Raw genomic sequence first — 15,589 nt, forward strand, 5'->3', positions numbered from 1 at the left:
CAACTACACCCTTTCAGCAAGAGACTCGCTCTGTTAGCGGACAGAACAATGCGCAAGCAAGACTTCAAGAGGAGTAAAATGCCATTTGTACAGATCTACAAAGGCATCAAGAGCTAACGCCAAAACCTATGACTACAGCATCCGTATAGCAATATACCCCTGGAAAGCAGAATTATTCAACACACCCAGGCACCCAGCCCACCTACTGAGCACAGCAGGCATTACCGAAGCAGAACAGTAAGAGCACTCAGTAGCATCCTGAAAGAGAGCACCTGCAGTGGATGAAACCACAAGACTTAGTGTCATTTGCAAGGATTCAAGTATTTTAGTTTCAGTTACTGCAGTTTACTGAAGTTTCACTCTTGTTCTATAAATGAAGAGTGCTGGTGGACTGGTGTAATTTAGCTTTTGCTTGGTTAGCTGAAGAGTAACTTTAATGAGGAGTGGGGAGGATGGAGAAAACAGGTAAATTATTTATCTGGAGAACACTAGATTTTTAATTTTTAAAATTATTTCTACAACTTCGTTTTGCATGCAGGCATTTCCCTCTCACACCTCCTTGTGCATATATTATTGTGCAGTTTTCTGTATTATTTTATTTCACTTACAATTTCCTTGCAAAACTGCTGGAAAGACTAGGTGCAATGAGATGGAGACTGCTATTTGCTTGATTTCCCCCCCCCCGTCAGTTTATGAATAAAGTTTTAGTTAGTTGTAGAGTCCAAATGTATTTCTCAACTAAGTGAATTTGAAGTATAATCTCTTAACCTCTGGCTTCCCAGATGTCATTTCCTAACATCTGAGTTTCCCCATGTTCTACATTGCCATGTGCTTAAGTTCTGAACCAGAAGTTTTTTGTAAAAGCAAACTTGCTTTCAGCTCCTTTCTCAGTGGCCTTGCCAGAGCAAGGTCAGATGTCACCATGGCCAGAGAGCTATCCAAGCTAGAGCCAAGCAGATTCTTACCATCATTTCTGAAAAGAGGATTATTTTATTTTTACATCAGGAAAGGGAAGAGCATCCAGAACTCCCTACATTTCCCTTGCTGAGGCAGCCCATCTTAAACTTGGTTGTTCTTTTTAAAGAATAGATTTACGGGGTCTATAGGGAGTTGCTGCATTTTGCGTTCTGCATCCTTGCATGCATGCATGCAAACTCACTATTGTGTACATCTGCAGACTCAGCATGTTCCAGCTACCCAGCTTTGGAGGAGCTGGCACTGTCTTTTTCTTCCCCATTACAGCAAATGAACAATGCAAACAACACTGAACTGCACCCAAAACTCACTTATCTTGCCGTTACTGTCTCTGGCAGTTACCATGAACTCTTACTTCCTGAAAGGTGACACTTTCCTCTTACTCGAATGCACTTACTATCCAAAGAAGGACATACCTCTTAAATAGCTATAATGAAGGAATTGGCATAATACCCACATTCCTCCCCTCCACCCACCAGAAATACGCACATAGGATTTCCAAAGGAAGGAGGGAAAAAAAAAAAAAAAAGATGCCCAGAGCATTTGTGAAACCTAAGAGGTGAGAGGAGATGGCAACAGGGAGTGTCACCACTTTTCCAGCTCTACCACATATCCAGCAATGGCAATTCCATAGTTAATTCACTCCCATGCACCCCTCACTCAATCACCCATAGCAATGCTTCTGACTACTCAGGCTGCAAGCTAAGTTTTCCCTACAGCTAGCAGAATTACAGTTAGTTAGCAGTGCTGCAGCCAGCTGCCTGGGGCAGCGCAGCATTTGGCACAGGCTAAGCACACTTTAACTGCTGCCTGCTCCAACTCCTGCACTGCCACACACCCCATCTGTTAGCAAAATGCACCGCGGTGTCTTAAAAGCTGGCTCAGACATCTGCACATCCTGCAGCAACTGCGTTGGAGTTATATTCCCAAGAGATTTTTTTGAAAGCAGAGCGTGACCCTGTAGGAATTTGAGGCATCTTTGTCCTAGGGTCTGTAGAGTAGAAGCTATTAGAGGTTCTACTGTCTCCTACAGCAAAATTTACATTCTTTTACAGAGTGATTTGATTTTTTTTTTTTTTTTGAGATGAGGAAGGAATCTTTCCTGACAAGAGAAATTGCAACAACATGCAGTTGAGAGGATGGGAATGAGAGGTCCCTCGAGTACCCGTGTGATGCTGCATCTGTTGTATTTTCCAAGTCGTCTGCTGGGAGAGAGGGAGAAAAAAATTTTAAAAACTTTGAGGCTAAAAGGTTTCCCTGGACAGGTCTCCTCTGCAAGACAGGCTAGGAAATAGCTGTGCCAAGCTAGAGAGTTGGGGTCAGCATTTCATCTGTGACTAAAACTCATTTAAGTCCCAATACTATAACACTTATTTTACTACCTCCTCCCCCATTTCTTCACTCCTTACAGAGGAATGAAGCAGAAAAGAGTGTGTTCATTTGTACTAGAGCATTGTCATCCACCCAGTAAGTATACTCTGGGGAAACTTAACTCCTGTTTAGGTCTTGGGCCCACAGTTATGGTCCATAAGGCCAAGGAGAGCAGCAGCGCCTTGCTGAGCACAAACACCTTTTATGGCACCAGGATGTGGCTGCACTACGATCTGGATGAAGCCTTACTATTCTCAAGCCAATGGTTGTATGGCAGGTCTGGCTGGGGGATCTTCGCATGTCCTCATGGAAAACTTTTGTCCTCAAAGATTATCCTCCACACAATTAATTTCACCCTTTGAGTACCTCACTACAGCTGCAAGTTTCATGGTGGTCATGTTATAAAGCCACTATATTAATTTCCAGGTGTCTTCTGAATACTGCTTTCACAGCTGAAGTTGAACATCTTGATTCAGATGCAAAGTAACATGCTCAAGCTGATCTAAGTCAGTGCAACTCTGCTGGCTTGACATGGCTGGCAGTGTGTCCCTACCTTACCCCAACAACAGATCTGTTCCACACCTCAGAAGAGAGAAGGATCTAAGTTAGGACAGCCTTGATTAAAATTCAGTTTTATTGTCTTGGTTCCCATTTTCCCTTACTTTTCTTTTGTGTTGAGAGGCATAAACAAATTTCTACCTGAAAATAGTCCATGTGTCAAGGGTCATCTCCAGGGGGTGTAAAGGCACTACTTCAGCTCCAATCCTCCTTGCATTTGCAGCCCACAGTACAGGAGATTTTGGGGTGGAGCAGCTGTAAGAAATAGGGCACAGCTGTGGTAACACAAGTCATGGCTAAGACCACCATCAGGTCACTACCAGCAAGCTGCAGATCAGAGACACCCTATGACTTACCCTGTTTAGGCCAGGACAAGTATTTCATCTCAGGTGGCTCCAGAGCCCGGGGGGCTGCAAGGCTGCAAAGCTAATCCTCAGACATTTTGCCTCCCCTGAACAGCTGCTTAGAAATAGGGTTGCTTCAGTTCCTGAAACCTCTGTGTTCCACTTCAGAGCTGCTCTAAGGAGTTCACTGTCCTTCTCCAGCTGCCACCTCAACTTCGTCTGCCAAATGATTGTTTACAGCTTGAATGAAGGATTATGAAAGGCTAACATGTAGCACTCTTAGTTCGGTCCTCTAAATAAACAGTCATATAAGTGCCAAGGTCAGCTTTGATGTCCTCAAAAGCTGAGGCATTGTAAGACACATAACTAATGAGGCTCTTCAAATCCCATTTGGTAGTAGGACAGGATGCAAGGGCTTTAAACTGCAGGCATGAGATCATCATGTTAACATCTAGAGAAGATTTCCATGAGTGCTCAGAGGAAGTGCTTCAAAACTAGGCCATTTAAAGTTTACATAGCTTGAGTGCTTTCTACAAATTATTTCTCCCTTGTGTTCAACCTATAACTGCTAAACAAAGTAGAAGCTTATCAGTTAAAGCACAGTACCGATCACACCTAATAATTGCTAGTTAACTTTCCACAAACATGTCAGCAAGGGGAGAAAAAAAGAAAAAAGCTTTTTTGTGAGTGTGTGTAATGGAACAACAGACACTTGTGTCTACAAAAAGAGCAACCATAGTATTTAATGCCATTTAATAGTGTTCTAAAAAGATCCAAACAAAATATTTTGTTTGCCTGCATTATAATGTGTCCTCAAGATGTTTGGCAGCTGCCAGTAAACTAAGTTCAATACCATATCTAATCAATTAGCACTTTGTACTTTCCTGTCCGAGGACATCACATCCCTTTTCCTGTGAAAGTTAAGCATGCAGTTGGTTACACAGTCCCATTAAACACACTTCTGCTCACTTCCTCAGTTGAAATTACAAGATGCAGTTTGGGTAAGCAGTAGGTAATCTCCACATTCCCATCATCAAAGACCAATCAACTTAAGTTCTCATTGAATGCATCAGCTTTTTTTTACTAGTAAGCAAATACAAATGGGAGAAGGAATCCTATCTTTCCAAACCAAAGTTTCTGTATAGTTTTGACTCCAAGCTTAGTCATTTCTGAGGCCCCAAGTCTTATCATACATTACCACAAACACTCAGAACTCAGGCTTTGGTCACCTCCAAAAGATGGATTTTCATGAATGTTAGTGGCAAGAGAGGATGTGGATTCGGGCAGCCCAGCTATGGGAAACAGGGGTGGCCCAGGGAGGGCATCTCTTCCCAGCAGTAGTAGGAAGACTTGCTCAGTTGCTACGTCTGTCAAAACTAAAAGCAAGCAGCATATTACAGTGACAAAAATCCTCTTGGCTACAGCTTTGTTAGACATCTCCCTAGAAGTGTCTACTTCCCTAGAATCTGATGGCAAAGCAGAAAATCTATCGTTCCTCTAGCAGTAACAGCTGTGCATTGAATAACATTGTGTTTTAGGAGGGTTTGACTGTATCAGAAAAACACTCATAAGTACTTTGAGACATGCAAGACTGGACAACCCTTCAATCCTAACAAAATATCCGCAACACGCTACAAGGTGCCTTAGCTAGACACGGTCCTGCCTCGATACTCTGCACATTGATAAATACTACTTTAAACTATTTGGCCTATGATTTTAAATGATCTTCTACAAGAACCGAATAACGGAAAGTAGTCTTTTTTTAAAAAGGTGTAACGGGAGTTTTTAGTTAGAGAAACCCAAAGACAAACAATGATCTCTCACATATACAGAAACACTCACAATCCCTTCAGTCTTGCTCACACTTACAGAAAGCAGGGCTATTCACTGGTGTTTACAGTTCTCAGAATGTATACAATATGACAGAAAGCTAAGATCTTGTCTCTGATTTGGGTAAATACGCACCTTAAGAGATCACTAAAGCAGAGACTATCAGAAGAGCTTGAGAGTAAACAGTTTAAGAATTATCACAACTAGGATGCCCAACGTTTATATCATGGCTCTAGATTACGTGGACAGAGAAACATTTGAGAAGGCTGGCCCTGCAGCTACATAGTCATAACCATCTGCTCAGTTATGGGTGGCCTCCCAAAGTATATTGGTTCTCTGACATTCTTGGAGAAGATATCCAAGGATGCAGATTTGTGAGGTGATGTTATCAGAGATTCCTACTCATGCACATCTTAATTTTTTTTATATTGCTGGAACAATATGGCGCATCTTTGTGCCCTTTATACTCCAAGGCACATCATGTGCCCTACTAGCAGTTTGCTGCTGTACAACACTCATACTTAATAGCATTTCCAAAATCAGTGGTACAGACCTAATCACAATGCTCCAACCCACATATTCCTGGATTTCCAAAGAACAGTTATTATCTAGGTGATGCAAAGCCTCATCACTTGTGCACAACTCCAGCCAAGAGCTCAAAGGGTGCCAAAACAGATGTGCCACTGGCACCTGCTACTGTGCAGAAGAGCTTGTATCTTTGTTATGGCACTGCAGAGACCAAACCAGCCTCTCTGGCTACCCAGAGCTACTAAATCACAACCAGTGGAGCTGCAGTCTGTTCAGCCCTTGCAGAAGCAGCTACTGGGCCTGGATCATCCTAGGGGAAAAAACCCTGATGCGAGATGCCATCAGAAGGTATTTCACAGGGTGTTACTCAATGGAAGGGAAAGAGCAGGCATTCAAGGGAGATAAGTGTGTGTGGTGGGAGCAGGGAGATGTCACAAGGAGCACTTCAGCTAAAGCACTGCCAAGACTTCTCAAGAGCACTAGTGAAGCTACATGTTGCTGTTTTGGAAAGGAAAGGGCTCAGTCACCCCTGCCACTACAGAGCAAAGGGGAGGAGGAAGGGACAGGAAGAGGTAAAGTAAGATTGCAGAGAAGCTGTCTCCATCTTCTACCACCCTCTGCCCAAACAGCAGTTGCCGATCCTTCCACCTTGGTGGCCGCTGCTTCCTCAGCCTCTAGCTGCTCCTTGCAGACCAGTGCCCTAGGCAGCTGCCTCCTGTGCCTGAAGGAGGCAGCTATTTGGAGAACCAGGGGCTCAGTGCAGAGCCCCATCACACAGGACTAAATCCCTACAAAATTTCAGATGATTTTGCTTTAGATCAGTTCATTGAGTGCAAAGATGTTTGACTGTACCTATCATTCCTGAGACTGATAATCTAATCCATTCACAAAGCTTACCTCCTCAATGGTGAAAGGTGAGGCCCAGAGACCAAACTGTAGGTCAGTGTAACACACTGCCAAATTTACAAGCCTTATTTGGGGTGTGCATTTCATACCCTCAACTTCCAGTTTGGGACTAGTTGAAAATATACTATAAAACTACGTTCACCTAAGCTTTCACAGGGGGTTTCCTATATTGAAAGTGTACAACCGCAGAGAGGTCAGGCTGATCTTTCACAGCATGAAAGCTTGTGGTTTTGCACAAGCTACTCCTCTTTCTTTTCAAGTCATTACTTACCAACACACTTAAAACAGCATAAACATGTAAAAGTTCTGTTCAGCATCTCTGACTCTAAGAAAGGTTAAGTTTGGCAGACTCTTGATTCCAGAAAAGAGATGACAGCAGCTACGCGTTGCACTGCTCTCCTAGTGTGGGTGTAGCCTGTCTGCCTACCTAGCCAGCAAGTTGCCTTTATAGCAGAATTATACAAAGCTGATCCAGTGACTCGTTGCTTTGGTATTTTGTTTGGGCCCAGGGCTGTATCCAAAGCGACCCCCACCACAACCCTCAAGATGACTCTATTGTCCACTGCCAAGTGACCATCAGATGCTATTACAACACAAGACATCTAGGTAGCATTCATAAGCTTGACACCATCTGGTTGCTTTCAGATATTAATTCTCTAGCTTACTTTCAGCTATGTCCTACTTTCAAATGACAAGTGTTGTGCTCTCTGGTATTAAACATAGTAGCTGGTGAAGGGGTACATGGCTACAACTGAAGTAAGCTCCCTTTGAGGAAATTAGACAATTCACTACCAGAGCTCCATTATCACTGAACTCTATCACCTTAGAAAAACAAACTAAACACCACTTGAAAACCAGCAACTTTTAGGACTTATATCCCCTACATAGTTCTTGGGAACTGTAATCAATTTGCATATTTGGTTGTCATCTTTAAGTTCAAAGACTGGCTTATCTTTTCCGTTCTCTCACAAAAATCAGTATCAGCCAATTGTACAAAGATGTAATAAGCAGTTCACAGCCTGGTTTCCTGAGAAAAGTAAGGCTTATGTGATCAAGCAAAGCACCTGTCTAATTCCTCCCTCTCCTCCCAACATCCCTCATAGCCCCTTGACAAGTCTTTCAAAAATAAGAAAAAAAACCACCACCAACCCAGAGGTCATTCTGTTCTCAAGGCAAGAGAAAAACACAAAACCAAGACAGCCCTGTAAAGTCAGCTCTTGTAAGAGTCCAGAGAATGTGTGTTAAAGAGTAAAAGCATCAACAGCAGGAGACATCAGAGAATCCATGCCAGAATTCATTTGCCTGCTCCATGCACTTTTGTGCAGTTTTCTTCCAGCAGTTATGGAACAACAGTTTGTCTTCTCTTGACACAGCCATTCTACTAGGGAATACAACATCCAACGCAAAGCACTTCCAACTTGACTGCTGGTAACTCTCTGGTCTTCAGGCATCACTTGTAATATCACCTGTATTGCTGTCGTAGTAACATCAGTTAGACTTCCTAGTCTCTGTCCTAGTTATTTCTTTCCTTGTGTTTAAGGACAAACATGAGAGTCACACTCTGCAGCTCTTGCCCAAATAAGAAGCGCCCCACTGGATCACACAAGGCTACCCCAGCTATCGAGCCAATAGTCTACAGTCTTCCAACACCTGGGCATCTCAGAATCATTTAGGTTGAAAAGACCTCTAAGATCACCAAGTCCAACCATTAACCTAGCACTTGCAACACAACTCTGTTGTACACTGTATGTACATCCCATTAACTCTGTATATGACTGTTCTCTGCTTGGAACAATTATCTACAGCTTAGCATAACCAGCATGAAGTGCTTACATCTGCTTTTAGGAGCCCTGTTTAGGATCCTATTGACATCTGTCTCTGATGGACAGAAGTTAATTGAACATTGACGTTCTCACGCTTGTAACACAGCAATGCAACTAGAAACTTTCTGCCTGATACTAGAGCAGCTAGGTTTAAAAGACTGTGTAGGTTTCAGCTTTGTAAATATTTTCAAAACGCAGGGGCTGGGAAGGCAATTCCATTGGGAGGAGGGGGGCAGGTTTAAGCCAACAATATTTGGCAACTGTCAGCCTTATTTTTGTCACTGGTTCAAGAGTCCTTCAACCACTAGGACTTAATCTTTTTACTAGTACCAAGTATTCCATGAGTACTTTGTGCTTTTCAGTGGGTAACTACAGAGAAGGCCAAGACAGGCTTCTGGAGAAGGGAATAGCTCTTCCTTTTCTTATTTACATTCACTGCTCCTATCTGTTTTTCCTTGCATAAGAAAAGGTGCCACCAGAACATGCAGGAATATCAGAGATGCTTTGTTAGGACACAGGTGGTACTGGGTACATGCTGTGAATTACTCAGGGAAGGTTGTTTATGAACAGTTCCTCCCTCCTCAAAAAGTTCTCACAAACTGCAGCTGCAGGTGTGTTTGCAACAATTAAAATAAAACAAATCACAAATAAAACCCAGACACTTTCACTTTTGCTTTAACAGAGCAATGCTCCTAGAGAGAGCAGCTCAGGCAGATACTAGCTCCTTTCAGTTCAGTAGCTCTTACATCAGTGAGTTAATACCATTGATTGGCCCCAGGATTTGTTCCAGGACTATAAAGACTTTATGATGAACAGTTACTTACAAGCATGTTCAACAAACTGCATTTTGTAGCTTAGTAGAAAAACCCAGGATGTTATTCAGGTGGTTCCTCTCGTTCAGAGGAACCATTGGCATGGAGTTTGTCTTCTAAAGCGTACAAACCCTCAGCAAGGTGCCCGGCACGGGGCTCAGTCAGTTCAGTCACAAGTTAACATTCTCTGGGGAAAAGCCAAGATAAGTTACACCAACCTTGGTTAACCTCAGTTTCTTTTTCCCCTCTCACCCTGGCATCCTGAGCTTCCATTTTCAGATCCACCATTCCCAGTGTTACCAATGCAGCAACTGCAACAGCATAGGCTATTAATTAACCTAATTTACCTGTGAAGCTCACCACTTTGTTGATGAGTACTTAACACCTTCCTAGAGGACAATAATAAATATTTTCTGAACTTCATCCTTCATCCAACTTTCTTCCTTTTCTCACCTGCCAGGAAATATGGATCCAACTGATCTTGGGGTTACAAGTCAGGGAGGAGATTTATTGTCTAGTACCTGGTCTGATAGATGAATGATAAACTGACTATTGTATCTTAGTGGAATTGCATATATATATATATATATATATATATATCACTAACAACATCATCTTGTCTTGAAAAAAGGTGGTTTCTACAATATGCAAACTAGAAATAGCAAAAAGGAGAAAGGACTCATGATCCAGAAAAGCAACTGGTAGTCCTTGAGCCTGTCACTGGCAACAGTTGCCAGCAAAAACAAGCATCTGCAGGTCGGGATTTTCCCTGCTCTCACGGTTTTGAACTGGAAAGTAATTTTGGAGAATGGAAATTCTCTGGCATTAGTGTGTTATACTTCCTCCTAGACAAGGCGTTGAACAAAAGTAATAAAGATATTTTATTTACTATCCCATCAGCTCAAAGCAGTCTCTTGAACCTGAAATAGTTTCCCTTCTGCTTCCTAAGAAAGTCCCCCAGAATTTCCCTTTCTTCCTCTCCCTTGTGACCAGGCTTTATCCACTACATGAATTTGAAAGTTCAAAGGGAGGGAAGTTTTCCCCTGTCCTTCTTTGGACTGATGACATTTACCAAGGGGGTTTTATAATCCTGGCTTGGTGTGAAAGACAACTGCTGACTGAAGAGAAAAAACACACTTGTAAAATGGATAATGTATTGAGCAAGACATAGCTAAAGCCATCACCACAAACATTTATGAAATTATTACACTGAACGCTGACACACTGTTAGTTTAAAAAAAAGGATAATTTTTTGCATTGGAGATTTACAATACAAATAGCTCAACACTGTTCTTACTTTGTGTTCAGTAACTCAGTTATTGTTGAGTTATATCCTCCTTAAGTTTTATGGCCCTTCAGCTGCACTCTGTCAAGACACTTGTACAAATGGGAGGGAGAACAAAGATAAAAGGAATCTCATTCATGAGCTTTTAGAGACTTATCAGCTGTAAGCAGTGGAAGAGGTCAAAGACTGCTGAGATAACCTAGGTGCTAGGCAGAGAGCTGAGGGCAGACCACACACCTGCTTCAGCATTTGCAGGACAGCAGGCCCAGCTTGAGACGCAGGCAAAACATGCTCTCGCTTAAATCACCGAGAGCCCCGCTGAAGCAGAGGGCTGGTGGCTAGCTGGAGCTGGGAAGCGCAAGGCAGCTGCTGCTCCTGCGATGCCCATCCCTCTGTAGCAGGAGGCAGCACCCCATGTCACTCGTCTCTTTACCAGCCACTAGCCCTGCTCTGTCCTTTCCATGATTTCTAGCAGCAATATCCTCTTTAGCCTGCTTTTCCAAGAAGCCTGAACCAGCTCTGTACATGCGTAGCTGTGCGTGTACCAAGGAGTCCTTGTTCCTCTGCAGGGGCTTAGTAACAAAGTAGGAGTTCAAATAGTCATGAAATTTCCAATGTAGATGCAAGTTGAGGAGCTTAGCCCATTGAATGATGGGACTGAAAACTCTTTGCAGAAATTTAATCTAGGCGGAGACATTTCAGCATGGGGATGTTTCTACAAGTAACAGATTAACAACAGCATTACATGATTCAGTCCTTCAATGAGAAAGAATTATTTCACATAGGGCATCTCTAATCCAGACGGCACAAAACCCTTCAAAGCAAATCATAACTACAGTGGTAGGGGAAGGCCACAAGACAGACATAGAAGAGCAAGGAGAAATACCTGTCAACCACATCAATAATATGCAAGAACTTCCCACGTATTTCATCTGTTTTGGTTCTTCTTGCCTGTATCTGGTTTATGAGGAGCTGTATACAGGGATTCATATCACTTGACATACTAGCTAAAGAAAAAAAAAAGAATGTTTAGGTACTTGAGAGGGCCAGAAGAAGGGTAGCGAGATAAAGTTATTTCACTCATCTTCTCTCCTACTCTAATATAGCCTACAAAAGTTTCTCCTCAGCTTATGGCCAGCAAGAACCTCACACACACTCACAGGCAGTAAGAGGGCTAACTAAGCTTTTCTAAGCTTTTTAGAAGTTATGGCAATAAGTAGGCACCCATGAGAGCCACTTTCACAGAAGCTGAGCTCTCTACTCCAAAGCGGTACTATGGTACTAGTAACCCAAACTGGATCATCTCTCTTCAAAACCAGGTCTCATTTTCATAGTTAGCTTCAGATCATCCACTGATCACCCATCATCAAGACAAAAACATTTTGTTGGATCTGGCAGATAAAGAGCAGTGGAAACTCTCAGAAGAGCAAAAAGGAATTGAGAAAAAGAGGAACTTTTGGGGGAGCTGTCAGAAAGACATTACAAAAAGGAACAATGACTTCTTGGTTTCTCTTCAGAAGGTTCTTAAAAGGGCATGAGACCACTGCACACCACTAGTCACAGGGAGTAAGTCTCACCCAGCAAAGGGTGGTATGCACCATATGCTGCTTAGGCTGTGCTTCCTGAGCTTCCACCCAGACAGCATCAAATCCGCAGCACTCAGAAACCCAGGGGGACTTATGATATGCAGGACAGGGATAGGTGGGGCTGGGAACACTTGCTAGGGATTTAGAGGGCAGAAATTGCTCCCTAAGTCAAGAGTCTTTCCAACAGAAAGCAAGCAAATGAAAGGCACTGCCCTGCCATTCTACACAGCAGCAGCGTTCTCTTGAAAACCTAACTGCTAAATCTAGCACAAAAGTTATGTTACACAGAGGATAAAGCATGCTTTAAGAGACAGGATGAGAGCCCACTACTGAAAATTACAGACAGTTGCCACGCAAAACTGCCTACCACAGACCCCACAGGCAGCAGTGACACAACATCCCTCCAGGATCTGTATACAGACATCCTTCTAGTCCCTGCATTGACCTTCACCCAAGGGAATCAAGTGGATGACGGATATGAAATTCCCCAGAAATGACAGCCGGAAATACTGATGGCATGGCTCTTGACTGCCTGAGAATGCAATCAGGCCAAACACAACATGAAATCACTAAATACCCACAAGACCGTAGCATCATTTGATCAGTGTTGAATTCTGCTCACTTGCATACCAAGAGCATGCTTCCTTCCTTCTGAAACTTGAAATGAAACGTGCCACGTTTAGCATCAGTCCCCTGAGCCACTCAAACCCTTCCCATTTTGCAAAGCCACAAACAACTTCAGTTTAGCCTGAGAGCTATTTAGAAAAGTTATTCTGAAATCAAGAATAAAGTCTAGTTTCTTGAGCATTCATTTATCAAGTGTGCTAGCTCGTTCACACTCCCTTTTGGGCCAGACACATCCAGAGTTTTGCTGTTTTCCTCCAGACCTTGGGGAAGATGTTTGTGTGTTTGAATCCTGGAAACTGATCAGATATAACCTGTAATTTCTGTTTTCCCCCACACGTTTTATTTCTATACATGTGGATAAATTCCTCCTTACGAAAACTATTTATTCAAAGCCAGGGGAAGGTGTGTAAGTTCCTGCTGTAGTACTCTGTATGGGGTACAGCTTTCCACAGTGAGCAAGTCATGCATCATCACTCATTCATTCTTTATGAGAAGGAATAACTTTTCAGATTAGATATGCATTCGACAGCAATCTTTCAGTCCTCAGAGCCTGACTGTGGCCCACGATAAGCCTTAAACAGGCAATGGGAAATCCCAGCAGCCTGGGGAAACATAAACGAGCCCAAAGCCAGCACTCCACGCACCACCTCCACAGCACAGGTCGTGCGACTGGAGCACAGGGAGGCAAGAGAGGGAGCGTGGACAGAGTACACAACACTCCAGTGCACGGCAGATAAGGACAAGTTTGGAGAGTTTTAAACGGCTATAAACTTTGCTAAAACAAACATGAAAACCACACCAGCCGCCCTCAAAGTGCATGAATTTTGCTACAGTGCATCTGAAGATAAGGATCCCAATCCAAGACTCAGCTGCCACCACAGCACATTTTGCAGCCTGAAGCTCCAGACAGTCCCCCAGGAGGCAAAGGGCACTGCCATGAGCTGAGAGGGTGAAGTGCACAGCAGTTCACTACAGAAACGCTACCTGACACTGCTCACAGATCCCCAGAAAATTGCTTTCAAATGAGGGTAATTTATTTCAAAATCTAAAACACTAAAAGAGAAAGCCACTATCATTTTTGGATGTGTGCCAGCATGTGCCTCACTGAGATCTCTTAAATATCTTTCCTTGAACTAATTATAGGACAAGTCTCTATAATGATGCCTCGTTTTGTTTACAGGTTGCTTTCAGATAAGATCAGAAGTAATCACCCAGTTTCGGTACAGACTGTTGCATCATAAGAACTTTCTCTAAGAAGCCAGACCATAATTTCCGCTTGCTAGCTTTCTACTAGCTATTAGCTTTTACCTAAAGGTAGAAGGACTGCATGGTTACATGAGGTGAGAGCATTTAAAGAAATGACAGAAAATTGCCTTGATGTGAATAAGGAATAGTAAGGTGACGTTTCTCTGCTCAGGGTGCTCTCAGGATTTCAAAGTCAGGGAGAAATGTCCCCCTGTCCTCCTACGAGCATCAGTAACAACAGTCAGCTAGCATGAATCTGTTCTCAAAAGCCAAATGCATACAAGGGAGGAGAGGGAAAAAAACAACACTTGAAACTATCAGTGACTAAGCTACAAAGCTTTGCCAGGTGCATAATGAGCAGTTTCCTTCTTGGCAGTGGCCTTCATTCATCTGGTAGGTGATTTTGGCTAATCCTTGCAGAATTACTGGTGCCTTCCCCAGCTGGTGCCTGTTCCAACTTGTATCACCATTCATTCAGCGCCCAGCTACATTACCTGTTACTCAGCCAGTACTGGAGGTTGGCAAATGAAGCGGAAGAGCTGGCAAGCAAACAATCCCTTCAAAATAACAGCCAAATTGTCATGTACACTTAGTTCACAACCACTTTTAAATCAGCATCACACTTCGTGGTCACCACACAGAGGTACCTCCTCCATGTCAAAAGGGTTCTAGCTCAGCATCTCCCTCCCTGCCCTGGCCAGCACCCTACTTCAGCCCATCATCCCATAACAGCCTCTCACAATCCTTCTCTAGATTTTCAGTTCCCAGGTCCTTTCTGATCTAGATCCCAAACTGATCATTCATTTGCAGTGAAAGTATGCAGGTGCACTGTGGCTACAAGCCATTGCTGGACTGATCACTGAAACCAGCTGGTTTTTCTGGTACCATAACCTGGCTGCTCAGCCACCTGAACTGCTGCCCACTGTGTGATCACAGGTGGGTCATACTCCAGCTGCACCACAGAATCATAGAACAGTTTTGGTTGGAAGGAACCTTTAAAGGTCATCTAGTCCAACCCCCCTGCCATGGGCAGGGACATCTACAACTCGATCAGGTTGCTCAGAGCCCCATCCAGCCTGACCTTGAATATTTCCAAGGATGGGGCATCTACCACCTCTCTGGGCAACCTGGTCCAGTGTTTCACCACCCTCATCGTGAAAAATTTCTTCCTTATATCCAGCCCGAATCTACCCTCCTTTAGTTTAAAACCATTACCCCTTGTCCTATCACAACAGGCCCTGCTAAGAAGTCTGTCCCCATCTTTCTTATAAGCCCCCTTTAAGTACTGGAAGGCTGCTACAAGGTCTCCCCGCAGCCTTCTCTTCTCCAGGTTGAACGCCCTCAACTCTCTCAGCCTTTCTTCACAGGAGAGGTGCTCCATCCCTCTGATCATTTTTGTGGCCCTCCTCTGGACCCACTCCAACAGGCCTATGTCTTGCCTGTGCTGAGGACCCCAGAGCTGGATGCAGCACTGCAGGTGGGGTCTCACCACAGCAGAGCAGAGGGGCAGAATCACCTCCCTCGACCTGCTGGCCACGCTTCTTTTGATGCAGCCCAGGATACAGTTGGCCTTCTGGGCTGTGAGCACACATTCCCAGCTCATGTCCAGCTTTTCATCCACCAGTACCCACAAGTCCTTCTCCACAGGGTTGCTCTCAATCCCCTCATCCCCCAGCCTGTATTGATACTGGGGATTGCC

General features: G+C 43.7%; 1 protein-coding gene and 1 long non-coding RNA gene across 2 annotated transcripts in view; one reads left to right on the forward strand and one right to left on the reverse strand.

The window, feature by feature from the left end:
- The window catches only part of LOC309586640 (programmed cell death 1 ligand 1-like), a 39,814-nt gene that overhangs the window by 4,392 nt on the left and 19,833 nt on the right, over nt 1–15,589 (forward strand). The window lies entirely within an intron of this gene.
- Nucleotides 1,653–3,388, reverse strand: LOC309604570. The gene is made up of 3 exons (XR_014230892.1): nt 3,261–3,388; nt 3,046–3,159; nt 1,653–2,180 (listed from the first exon to the last, which is right to left on the reverse strand). It is a non-coding gene; the product is annotated as an uncharacterized lncRNA (long non-coding RNA).

This window comes from Platalea leucorodia, assembly GCF_965183815.1.
Source record: "Platalea leucorodia genome assembly, chromosome: 2".
Lineage (NCBI taxonomy): Eukaryota > Metazoa > Chordata > Aves > Pelecaniformes > Threskiornithidae > Platalea > Platalea leucorodia.